Source organism: Camellia sinensis, chromosome 4 (genome assembly GCF_055761805.1).
Source record: "Camellia sinensis isolate YWXY chromosome 4, ASM5576180v1, whole genome shotgun sequence".
NCBI classification, from domain to species: domain Eukaryota; kingdom Viridiplantae; phylum Streptophyta; class Magnoliopsida; order Ericales; family Theaceae; genus Camellia; species Camellia sinensis.
This window is the reverse complement of record NC_138964.1, coordinates 76169609-76183271: the sequence shown is the minus strand read 5'-3', so window position 1 is coordinate 76183271 and position 13663 is coordinate 76169609.

Genomic DNA, 13663 nt, shown 5'->3' with positions numbered 1-13663 from the left:
AAAGGACCATCCAAACTCTAGAGGATTTACTGAGAATGTGTGTCCTTGATTTTCAGGGAGACTGGGAAAGTCATCTGCCATTAGCAGAATTCGCCTACAACAATAGCTACCATTCGAGTATTGGTATGGCGCCTTTTGAGGCATTGTATGGCAAAAAATGTAGATCTCCAATTTGCTGGGCAGAAGTTGGAGATGGGCCGTTGCTTGGGCCCGAGATTGTGTATGAAACAACTGAAAAAGTGAAACTGATACAGCAAAGACTGAAAACTGCACAGAGTAGACAGAAAAGTTATGCAGATGTCAGAAGACGGGACAGAGAATATGAAGTGGGTGATCACGTTTTTGTGAAAGTGACACCAATGAAAGGCCAAACTCGTTTTGGAGTCAAGGGCAAGTTAGCACCGAGATACGTCGGACCTTATGAGATTATTGAGAAAATTAATCCGGTGGCGTATCAAGTTGTGCTCCCTCCTGAAATGGAACACATGCATAATGTTTTCCACATTTCTATGTTAAGAGACTATCTCCGGGATCCCTTCCATGTAATAGAGCCTACCCACGTAGTGTTGAGTGATGACTACACATACGAGGAACGGCCTATACAGATTGTAAACAGACGGATCAAGAAACTGAGGAACAAAGAGATCCCGCTGGTGAAAGTTGACTGGCAAAACCACGGTGGCGTGTATGCCACTTGGGAAAGGGAAGATGACATGGCCAAACGATATCCTGAACTGTTTCCACTGAATCCTGTTTTCTTCCAGAATGAAGGTAACTCGAGTTTAGAGGACTAAACTCTTTATAAGGAGGGGAGACTGTAACAACCCTCATACTGTTTACTGATTAATGACTGATCGATTACCGATAATCACCGATTACTGCTAAACGGAACTGATAATGACTGATAACTGACTGATAATTGAACTGATTAAAGTATTGAACTGACTGACTGAAATTGGAAAAACGAATTGACTGAGTACATGTTAGTTAATTGCATTTTATCTGTTGACAGTATGATTATCTGTTCATGTTTATATGTTTAAACTGCTAATTGAAGGCCTTATCGGCGGCCAAACTAGAAACCGATTGATGTTCCGTGACCCTCATATTTAATGTGATTTTATGGTATAATTATCTGAAAATTGATTAGGTATGATTAAATTAGATTAAATAAGCTAATTGAAGAGTTGGACTTAATTACCGTTCCGCCACTTAGTGGCCACCACATCACACCTCTTGAGCCTTTTAGACTCCATGTATGTGATCAAACCAAACATTTCTTCTCCTCTTCTTGCCTCAACCGACCTTAGAGAGAGAGAGACTTGAGGAGTTGGTTTTCATCTTGAATTGCTTGGAATTGTTTGAGAATTGAAGTGTGATTGCTACTTTGAGCTCCTAGACCTTGAATACAAGACTAAGGTAGGACATTCATCTTCTTGTTGTTGTTCTTGAGTTCATTCTTGCACAATTCATGCTTTGATTGTAGAGTTAAGCCATGTTTTGGTGCATACATGTTGGATTGAAGCTCATCTCTTGCATGCATGTTAGTATTATTGCATTTTGAGGTTGATTACATGGACATTAGTACATGCATGCTCATATTGTTGTTATAGACCATGTTTTCATCTGGTTTTGGAAAGAAATGAGCTCATTTGAGCAAGCTTTGGAGCTTCAATTTGGTTTAAAACTCATTCATGCATGTTTGAATGTTGTTCTTGAAAATGGGTTTGAATATGGTTTTAATTGACTCACCTTTGGGGCTTGAATTCATAAATTGAGCTTTGAAACTTGTTATACATTGAATTTAGTTATGTTTTCCAGAATTTGGGCCCAAGAGGTCGAGTTTGGAGTGGTAGAATGCTTGGTTTAAGCTTGGGAGGCAGATCTGGAAATTCCAGATTTGGCTTCCTCGCTCGAGCGAAGGATTACCCGCTCGAGCGAGCACCTTTGTCCAGGGCTCCGCTCGAGCGACCATCGAGCGACCATCGCGCGTAAAATCTCAGCATCCAGTACTTATACTGTGTTGCAGACCGCTCGAGCGAAGGATTCCTCGCTCGAGCGAAGCCTTTGATTTTGGACTTACACTCGAGCGGAGAAAGTCTCGCTCGAGCGAAGCCCCTATTTTCAGCAAAGTTTGCGAAATGTTTTCTAAGTGTATTTTTGCATCCTCATCCCATCCTAGGCATTCTTAGGCCTAGTTTAAGACATTTAGATGAGGATATCGTTGTAGAACACACCAAGGCAAATTAGGGATTAAGTTATGATATTTCCCAACTGTGTAGCTTAGTGTGTGTTCAATCTGTTAACTGTGTAGGGTTGGCGACTGGGGAGACACGCTCTAGCATACTGTAGCCCAGAACTCTGTGAGTAACGATTGTGTAAAGATATGTTCACAAATGATTATTTTCTGAACAACTGAACTGTACTGTTTTCTGAACTGATTACTGTTAACTGAATGAATGTATGTCCTTTATTTCTGAACTGTACTGTGGCATCCTTAGCACCTACTGTTTACTGTTACTGTTACTGTTACAGAGATCTCTGTCGGTTCCCTCGTGGAACCACTACTGTTTACTGACTGATGGCCATCATTACTGTTCGGTCTTTCAAGACCTACTGTTACTGTTATGCTAATGGATGTACCACATATGACTGTTCACTGTACTGAACGACTGAAATACTGATTGAATTGAACTGTTTTCATTACTGTAAGGACATTCATTCTAAACCCCTTTACGCTTTATGTTATTCACTGGGCTTTAGCTCACTGCTCATATATATATGTAGGTGTTCAGGCACCAGACCGCAGCTAGAGGCGTCAGGGTTACTCCAGTTTTGTCAAGCCAGCCTTTGTGCCTCACTGTGAGGTTCCGAGTTGCCATGCTATGGCTTGGGGGTGTTTTGTTTGTTTTTCCCCCTTCTGTACTGTTTTACTGTTCTGTATAGACCGAGTGTTTCTGTACTGTTATCAAGGGATTAGGTCCCTGTACCGTGTGACTGTAAATTTTGTATAGACTGTACTGTTTGTATATGTATGAATGCATGAAAAATCTTTTTGGCATACAGACTGTCACAGCTCAATGGACACTATTTATTTACTGTATTGGCTTCCGCTAGGCCCTGTACTCTGTTTACTGTATTACTGTTCTGCAGGCCTTCGGTAATCTCGGATTACTGGCCGGTTACGGTGCTAAACCCATAGGGCCAGGTTTGGGTCGTGACACATGCCCCAGTCACCCGGTGACAAATGCCACGATGCTTCTTTCCACATTCCGGACAAACAAGAGCTGAGTCTCGAGTGGGGGTGGAAGCACTAGACGTTCCTGAATTCTGTTTCTTGTTCGGTGGAGTAGTTGACCTTTTTTATATTTGAGTATTCTGCCTATTTCCCTTCCACTCGAAAATTCGACTTTGAGCAGCAATATTTCCCTCCACCATGACAACTCTCTCTAACACATCAACATATGTGGGTAGCTTCGACACATTAATTCGATCAAGAATGGCATTCCGTAATCCCCCTTCGAACTTTCTCGCATTCGTGTAATCTGTGTCTACCATGTGAGGTGCAAACCGGGCTAATTCTGCAAATTGGGCTTCATACTCCGCAGCAGTCTTGTTCCCTTGTTTGAGAGTTTCAAACTCAGTCACCTTTTTATCTCCCATACAATGCGGGAAATACTTGTCGTAGAAGCGTTCCAGAAATCGAGTCTAGGTCAACCCTTGATGTTCAGTTCTTGTAAGCATCCAGCACCTACGAGCTTTATCTTCTAGAGTGAAGGTAGCCAATTGTACTTTCAGAGTTTCTGTACATGGGAATACCTTAAATAGCTTCTCTACACCCAATACCCACGCCTCAGCTTTCATCGGATCAATTCCCTCTTTAAATGTTGGCGGCTTCATCTTCTTAAATTCCTTTGTAAGAGTAATAGTGCGGTCCTCAGCATGATAATCTTGCACCACAGGTAGCGAAACTGGTGGCGGTGGCGGCTGTGGCTATGGTTGTTGTTGTTGTTGTTGCCGTAAGGTCTCCGCCATTTCCATAATCATTCTTTCCATTCTGTCAAACCGTGCGGAGGTAGAGTCCTCCGGATCATCCGTCCTCATTCTCACAATTTCTGCATAACAATCCATCACCATATGCACAAGAGATATACAACTAGATATGGACAACAACCATTACGGAACACTTGTTAGTAGATATTAAATATACAATTCACGTTGCTATCAATAATTTCAGATGCACCAAGAACGCCATGGATGCTGCCTAAGTCTTTTCTAGACATCCTAAGGCTCAATAAATTCATGTTTGAGATGGCAACTCGTGCTCTGATATCACTTTTCACACCCCAAACTTGCCCCTAAAAGTTTGGGCATGACCAACTCGATAACGGTCTCAAAACTCAACAAATATACATTATGGGGCTTGAACGGAAGCAATTATTAACTTAAAACAACATTCATTGAGCTTAAGTCTACGTGCCAGGATCATAAACATTCATCATAAAGTCCAACGCAAAATGAGCAGACCCATAGGAGATAAATACACATACATATATATATAATCCCATCCCCGCAACTGGGGTACAACAAAAAACATCAGTATAGAAGGATGTATATAACTAATAACAGTTGACAAAAAGCCGGCGGCCAATGCTTGAGTTATGAAAGTAACTTCACAGAAATGATTAGGCTTCACCCAACCGCTTGGATACAGCGGGGTTGACAAAAGGAAAACTCGTAGGGCTGGACTAGAATAGACCTCCAGGCTGAGAACCTACAGAGACAGACATAATACAGAGTAAGCAAGGCTCAGTGAATAATAGTATGTAGAGAATTCAAATGAATAAACTTGAATTATAACGTATACAAGTGTATAGGTCACATGGTTGATTTTATTCTGTAAACATTTCCATAACGGCCTTGGGCCCAATCTTTATACAGGATGGCCTTAGGCCCAATATCAAGAAGAATGGCCTCAGGCCCAACATATCATGCAAAACGGCCTCGGGCCTACATAACAGAACAACTGCCAGAACTTTGGAAGGTAAGTGGTACATCGACATGCACACCACTTCTCTCAGCCATAGGCCAAGCATCATATTTAATTCAAATTACAGTCGGTGAGACATTGACATGCCCTTACCTTCCTCTTTTACAGATTTATCCACACTCGGTGGCTTATAACTGAACGACCTCGGGCCCATCTTTTAGCAAAGCAGAATAATCTCAGGTCCATAAGGGTATCAAAGTTCAATAATGTACACAAATTTCCCAATTGTACATTACAAACCAACATAGGTAACGTACAAATAACGGAACGTTAATAATAACCATTAACGATAATGAAACATATCACTACAGTACTATTACTCACAGTGCTGTGGTGGAGTGATAATCCTTTCTGGGATGAAACCTACACACAAATACAATTCCTACATTAGTTCATTTCCCCTTTTATCAATATTCGATTCATTTTACTTCCATTAAATTTACGAATATTTTTAAAGTCCCAAACACATAATTTAACGATTCTAGAGGGTCAAACAGGAGAAAAGAAATTCACAAATTTTTCCCCCTTGGGCCGCACGTGCGGATGCCCTTAGCCACACGTGCGGGAAGATGGGCCGCACATGCGCTCGCACGTGCATATTTTTCAAAATCCAACTTTGAGTTTCCTTGTTTTCCGCACGTGCGGCTGTGAGCCTCGCACATGCGGTGGTGCTTCCCGCACGTGCGGCCATGACCCCCGCACATGCGGTCGTTGTCCCTGTTTTGTGCAGTCTGAATCAAGGCAATTTCACAACTTGGTAAATACATGGTAAAGCACAAAATATGGAGGAAATTAATGCAACATAATAGCTCAACACCACCATAAACAAGATTCACAAGTTTAATTAGGTTGATATCAACTTCAAATTTGCATACACTACTCAATCCCTCCAAGGTTTAACTATTTGGTACTCAATTATATATAACTTTCAAAATATAAGGATGAAGTCAACATGGAAGAATAAGAGAATAAAAATGTAATTCCACTCCTTATAGTTTATATGTACTTCAAAACAACCCTAAGATAAGAACACCTTTTCATCAATCAATTAACATACTCTCAAGCTCAATTACCACCCCTAACTTGCATGAAGGTTAAGAAATTCCTACTCAAATCCAAGAGGGAGGTCATACAACGTGGATCGAACTTACCTTGAGTTTAGCTCTCTAGAATTCTCCTCAATTTCCCAACTTCCTTCCTTGTTGATGCTCACTCCTCTTTATTCTTCCTCTCCAACTCTCTCTCTCTCTCTCTCTCTCTCTCTCTCTCAAGAGATATTTAGGTTTAGTAGATCAACTTACCAAGTTAAAGTTGAGAAGATATATATAAGAGTTGACACAAAAGGACAAAACTTAATCAGTTTAATCATTCCGAATCAGATTTTCACAAAAATGCATATTATAAACTAAAAATCATGCTGATCACATGTATGAGGTCAATTTCGGATTATCAAGCTTCTAAGGCTTTCAATTGCTATTTTTAACATCTCAATTGTAACAGATATTTCTCATACGTGACAGATATAATCTATAATCATATGATTCACACAATTAGACTTAATTTCACATGGAATTTCACATTAAACATGTAAGTGCGCACAGTAAGGGACTTAAAGTATACCAAAAAGCATATAGAAGGGTCGGGTTATTACACTTTATGCCTTAAGATCCGGCTATAATTGCATCTGTGAGTTTAATTGATTATTATGTGATTTTGTGCACTACCTCGTTTTGAGATGTTTCACATGTCATATGTTAGAAGTCGGATCTGTAGTTTCATTTCATGTGTGAAATGCATTAGGATCTTGTATATAGAAGCATGCATATTTTACTAACATTTGTTTTGTAACTTTTTGCGGGATACCGGTAAATATATAAGCTTTTATGCTTTAACATCCCGTTTGTGTGTGTTTTTCTACTATGTCTAGCATCCTACCATGTGACTATGTGCTTTTTTGCTATAACTCTATGCATGTTTGTTTGTGAAGGTTGTGTTATTCAATTTGGAATAAAATTGATTTTTCATACAATTCAATTTTTTGTGTTTTGTACACTATTCAAAAACACTTTCAAAACAATGAAATCAAATTGTTCCAAAATAGGCGACACAGCCTATATTTGTTTACTTCACATAATAAATTTTAAGATTTTATAAATAACCAAAATATGAATATATAAAGTTAATAAAAATCATTTCATGGTTTAGTAAAGCCCGATTTTTTGGTCGGGTGAGCTAGTGTGCTCAATTAATGACCTTTACTTTTTATGCCTAAGGTTCCGAGCCAAGCATCATTTGTTACGATGAACAGCGGTCTTGGAACGAGTCACGAGTTTCCTAATTCTCCCAAAATAAATATTAGGTGGCGACTATGAGATCTGATGATGCAGTCCATTTCTGGCAAATATTTTTACAATAAAATGGATTTTCTAAAAGTTGTCAAATCTGGACTCTTATCTACATTTCACATTACACTCGTGAGACTAGATCCAAGAGACCGAGGGTTTGAGCTGTTTAACATGCACGGGTAGCCCTTGGGGTGGTGTTACACTTACGTTGTCAACCACAAGCATTGCTACGGAGACGTCATTGCTCATTATGTCGGCAGATTTGATGAGACTCCGCAACTCCAGTGTCCTTTAAATGGTGAGTGCGATTCGAATTTGAATGGCGATTGTGGTGATGTTGTTATTGTCAAAGAAGTTGCGGATGATGATATTTTTGGTATGGAGACAGGTGAAATGGAGATTCTATGGTAGCGGTAGTGGATGATTTCTTTGATCCTCGCTGTGACTCAGTGAGTGTTGGTAGCTTTGCTGGAGTTGATGATTTTGGAAAGCAAGTTGAGTGTTCTAGCTTTAGGTCTAATCACGACGAATTCTTTGATGCCGATGAAGGTTATTTCTCATCCTTTGTATATAGTCTCTCTGGATTTTGTTTGTTGTTCTTAAGTATCCATGTTGATTTGGCTATTGGAAGAGAATTCTCTCTCTTTCTCCCCTCTCTCTCTCTCTCTATATATATATATATATAAAACCTCTTTGGAATTTTGATTTTTTTTTGTTTTTGTTTGTTTGTTTGTTTGTTTGTTTTATTTTATTTTATTTTATTTTTTTAATTTTTAGTTCTGGTTCTCTATTCGAGTGTGTTGGTGATAGCTCTTCATCAATAGCTCTAATGATTGAAGTCATATCTTGATTAGTGCTCTGAATTGAAGTCAGATCTTGGTTAGGTTTTAGATTGAAGTCAAAATAGGTTGCGCAATTCGAATCGAAGTCAAATTGGAGTTGCAAAGAAGAATCATGGGCGAATTGAAATTTGTCAAAGTTGTTTGATGATACAAAAAAACGGAACTCAAATCTTTCCAACAACACTTTGATTTTTAACTTTTAATTAGAGCTCTCCTCTCTCCATCTCTCTCTCTCTCTCTCTCTCTTTCTCTCTCAGTTTCAGTCTCTTAGTGATAGATATGGATATGTATGTATAAAATGTATATCTGTAATTTGCACAGATAAAAGAAACGCCAGTAGATATAGAGATAGATATGCATGTGTGCATGTAATTTGCATAGATAAGAAAGAAACAGATAGGTATATATGAATATATGTATGTATGTAATTTGCACATATAAAAAATGGGTATACAGGAAAAAATGACTTAGTCAATTTCAACAGATAGGAAAAACTATGATAAGAATTTCAATAGATAGTTAAAAAAGTTAAACACATAAAAAAAATTTATGCAGATAAAATTTGGACAAATAAAAAAAAAATTAAACAGATAGATATAAATTTGAACGGATAGAAAATATAAATTTAAACATATATAAATTTGAATAGATAGTAAAAAAAAAGTCAACTGATAAAGAAGAAGTCAACAGATAAATTAAGGAGTAAAATTGAATATAAAATGTCCTTCAAAACCAACAAAAGGACTTTTCACCAAATTATTTCACGAAAGGTGAACCTCTCACCAATAAAAAATATCTATTGGACCTAATGTCTTAGACTCTTTTTAAGTTGGACTTTTCGTCTCATTTTATTTTCTATTTTATTAGTTTCTTATTCTCCAATAATTAGGTTTATTATAAATAATGGTGGTTGGCCTTAGGGCAAGATAGCTTTTGATAATTAATGAAATTGGAAGTTGATATACTCTTTTGTTCTAACATGTGAATATGCTTTTAAGAATCAATTATTGTTGAGCTTTTATTCTTGATATTCTTGATAAGTCAACGAATATAGAGAGAAGTTTTACTGTCAATATTCTTATTTGAATCAACACATTTTAAAATTGTTATTATTTCACGTTCCGCCTACATCAACCACCCCTACAATTTCTTTCCAGTGCCCAACACCAACCCAACTCTCTATTTCTATGTTTCGATGTTAACTCTCAGAATGCAAAAATTATCTAGTAGGTCAATGATAATTTATAGTTCGAACGCTATTTCATTATTTTTAGGGCCATATTTTTTTAACTTTCTGCTATTGGTTCGGCACACCAACATAAAATTTTAGAAGATAAGATAATTATTCATCAAAATAGGTTGGGAATTATGATATGATTGTGGAGAGAAATCTTTTTCTATTTAATTTTATTAACGAGAGAGAAAATAATATCAAGGTTAAAATGTAAAAGATCATTTTTGGTTAATTTCGTTTGCCTGATGACACTGAATTGTCATAAACTTCAAAAATGGTTAGTATAATTAAGAAATAATAATAAAAAAGATAAATTTCCTTGGCTTTAAGATTTAAAAAATATATATAATAAGACACATAATTTTCATATAATTATACTGATCACTTTTTTAGTAAGATTAAATAAATCGAAACTAATGCAGATATTACAAAAATAAACAACGCAAAATATAATATTTTCGTGTAAAAGAGATTACAACATTATTCCTTTTATCCATACAATTAACAAATTATTTATAAAAATGGGATTGAGTATTACCTATCTATCTATCTATATTATTATCAAATGAATGTTAAACTTGGCATCCAAACGTTCACATCATGCCATGTAACAATTTTATTATCAAGTGAATATTAAACTTGGTATCCAAACCTTCACGTCATGCCGCGTGACATTTTTTTCAAGCCTAAAATAAGTAGTTATAGATAGAGAGGGTTTGAACCCTAGACCTTTGGTCGCATTAAGAATACTTGTATCATTTGGACAACAAATATATTATCATATTAATTTCTTGAGTATTTGTTTTTATTTTTATTTATTTGAATTGAGCACACATTGTGTGTGTAACCCACTAACATAAATTAAAATTTTTTTAAAAATTAATATAATTATATTAAAATTATAAAATTTATTACTTTTTTTCTGAACCTTAAAGACGTTAATGTAATTTGCATTTAAAAAAAAAAAATCTTTGACCGCTACATTATATTTCATTCATGGCTGGGACTAGGCCTGTAAATGGATCGGATTTGGATCGGATCTGTCAAAATCTGAATCCGAATCCGATTAAGGCAAACCCGAATCCGATCCAAATCCGTTTAGTATATATTTGATTATAGATATCCGAATCCGATGATTTCAGATAGCCGATCCGATAATCCAATCCGATCCATTTATTTATTTACTGAGCTACAATTTTATATAATTTGATTTTTTTTTCATTTAATGTTTTTTCATTCAAATTGAGAATAGTCGAATCGGATTATCGGATTATCGGGTCGGATCGGATTTGTGCATATTCAATCCGTTTAATAAACGGATTAAACAGATTCGGATTATCAGGTCGGATTTTTTTGTAAACGGATTCGGATTCGGATTAAATCCGATCCATTGACAGCCCTAGCTGGGACTACCCTTCAGTCCACCATCTGGACTAAAGGGTCCAATCCGGTCCATTGGGTTCACTTCTGAGCCTTCTTTTAATAATTCAAACCGTTCATATTTTAAAATTTATTGAGTATATTATTCCTGTAAAAAATCATATCGATCGAATAACGGATACTATGTATTCAGATCATTTTTTTATGAATCGTTAATTTTTTAATCTTCCATTTTTTTCAAAAAAAATGATCTGAATACATAGTATCTATTATCCAATTGACTGTGATTTTTTTACAAGAATAAGTACTCAACAAATTTTAAAATGTAAACAATTCTAATTATCAAAAAAAAAAAAAATCTAAAAACAGATCTAATAAACAAAACTGGACCAAATTATCTCAGATCTAGACGGGAGACACTTCATTATTCCTATTTTTATAGGGTATGTTTGGTTTGAGTTTGGAAGATGAGTTTTAGAGATAAAAAGTACGAAAAATTGTTTGGTTTGGTTTTTTTCAAAAGATGTTTTGGAAAATTATTTTGAAAGAAAAGTTTTGGAAAAAGTGATTGATTTAATGTGTATGAGAGAGAGATTTGTTTGAAAAATACCAAACCAATTTTAGGAAATTTTTTGAAAAAATTTGTTTAGTTTAATTACTTTTAAAAACTTATTTGTAGAGAATTTTTTTCAAAATTTTTTAAAAAACACAAACCAAACAAGGTTATCGTTTCCTAATTTGGAACAGAAATCGATGTATGGAAGTAATAACAGAGGATGAGGACAATTTTGACCGGTCCACTAAAAATTGAAAGCCTCACGTACAAACACAAACGTCCCTCTTACCCAAAAATATGGGATTCCCCTCTCAGCTGAATTTCAGTTGTTGGTCTTAGAGGGGAAAAATCATTTGGGGTGATTTGCGGCAAATTTACCAAGTGTCATAATTTGATATTTAGGTCAAGTTTGACATACTTAAAAAAAAAAAAAAAAGTTAAAAAGTCACTATTCTATTTAAGTCAAATCATCTTATTTAAGTCATATCACTTCTCTAACACATCACTTCAAACTTAACCCAAACTCAACCCATATTTCATAAAAAGTCAAAAAATGCACTTATTTAGATCATCCCAAACAATCCCTTATTATTTAAAATAGTGATATTTATTATTTTTATTAGCTTTTTTGGAAATAATTTAATAATTGTTAAGTAATAATGGTGTAAAATAATATCCTAAAATTACCAAATAATTGCCCGTTCGAGACAGAAAGAGATACAGGAACTTGCTAATAGAAATTTTTAAAAAAAATATTAAAAATTTTACATAATACTTGTGAGTGTGTGAACTGACACTATATAATCCCCATATTTATGTATTGTGTAAAAATTTTGATAACTTTTTTAAAATCTCTAATACTTTGAGAAATTATTCACTCACTCAGTATAATATGTTTTAAATTAAAAGTCATTAGTTTTATCGATCAGAGCAATTCCAATGTCAAAATTATTAGGCTTCTCAAAGCGGTTTTTTCTCTTTTTTTTTTTTTTTTGGCTAGACTCAAAAAACATTTTTGAACCATAAGCCAAATTTCTTATTACAAAATTGACAACCAAATTTTGTATCAAATTTTACTTAAATTTGACAAAATATTTTTTGCCACATCAACAAAACTAAGTCTTACCATAGGAGGTTTTCTAAGAAGAACATCTCTAATGGACGATTTGGGAATTAGTTGTATCAAAATGACTTGTGAACTATTGGAGTGATATAGCCGAAAAATTATGTCATGTTTGGTTTACTTTTCAGAAACATATTTCACAAATTTTTTTGAAAAACTAAAAACTAGTTTGGTGAAAAAAAATGAAAAAATCAAAATCAAAATCAATTATTATTTTTAAATAATTTTATCTTTTTTACAGGGTAGGAATAATTTTTTAAAATTCAAATATATATATATATATATATATATTTGTTTATTTATGTCAAATTAGTTTCTACATTTACAAAAAATAAAAAATTTAAAAAATAATCTCAAAAACTCAAATCAAACATGTTGCACGCTAGCAAGCTAAAAAATGGCTTAAAAAAATTATTTTACCTTTTACTTACAACAATGCTAGGTGACCCCGATTTTTTTGGCACGAATGATTCGAATGTCTTGAATGTCTCAAAACGATGTCGTTTTGGGTATAAAACGACATCGTTTCGTTTTGACACATTCGAGCCATTCAAGTCACACAAATTCGGACCACAAAGTATTTTTCTTTGCCTAAGTAAAGTATGGGAAAATTACCCACAGGTCTTATTTGAAATATGTGTACACTATTTAATCCAATAACTTTTTGAGTAGACCCAAAAGTCCTACTTTTCCCCTCTCTCTCTCTCTCTCTCTCTGCTTTTTGTCTCACTCTTTACGTTTTCCTCTCTCTCTTTTTTTCTACATTTTTCTCTCATCTTTTTTGTCATGGACGACGACCGATGATCACGTCATTCTTATTCTCTTTCTCTTCCTAATATATAATTACGGGTGACCGACGATCACCATTGATCGGGATTCACCAGTAATCACCAACCATCGAAATCAACTCGTGACTTCACCCTCACCGATGGCGAAGAAGATATATTTCCGACGAAGAAGATAAGTAGATCTACTTAGATCTGATGTAGATCTACATCAGATTTGAGTAGATCTACATCAGATTTGGCTAGATCTAAACAAAAAATAATTATCGGAGTACAATTCTCTCTCTATATCCGCCTTTCTCCTTCGATCTCTTATTTTTTTTTATTTTATTTTCTCTGCTATACACT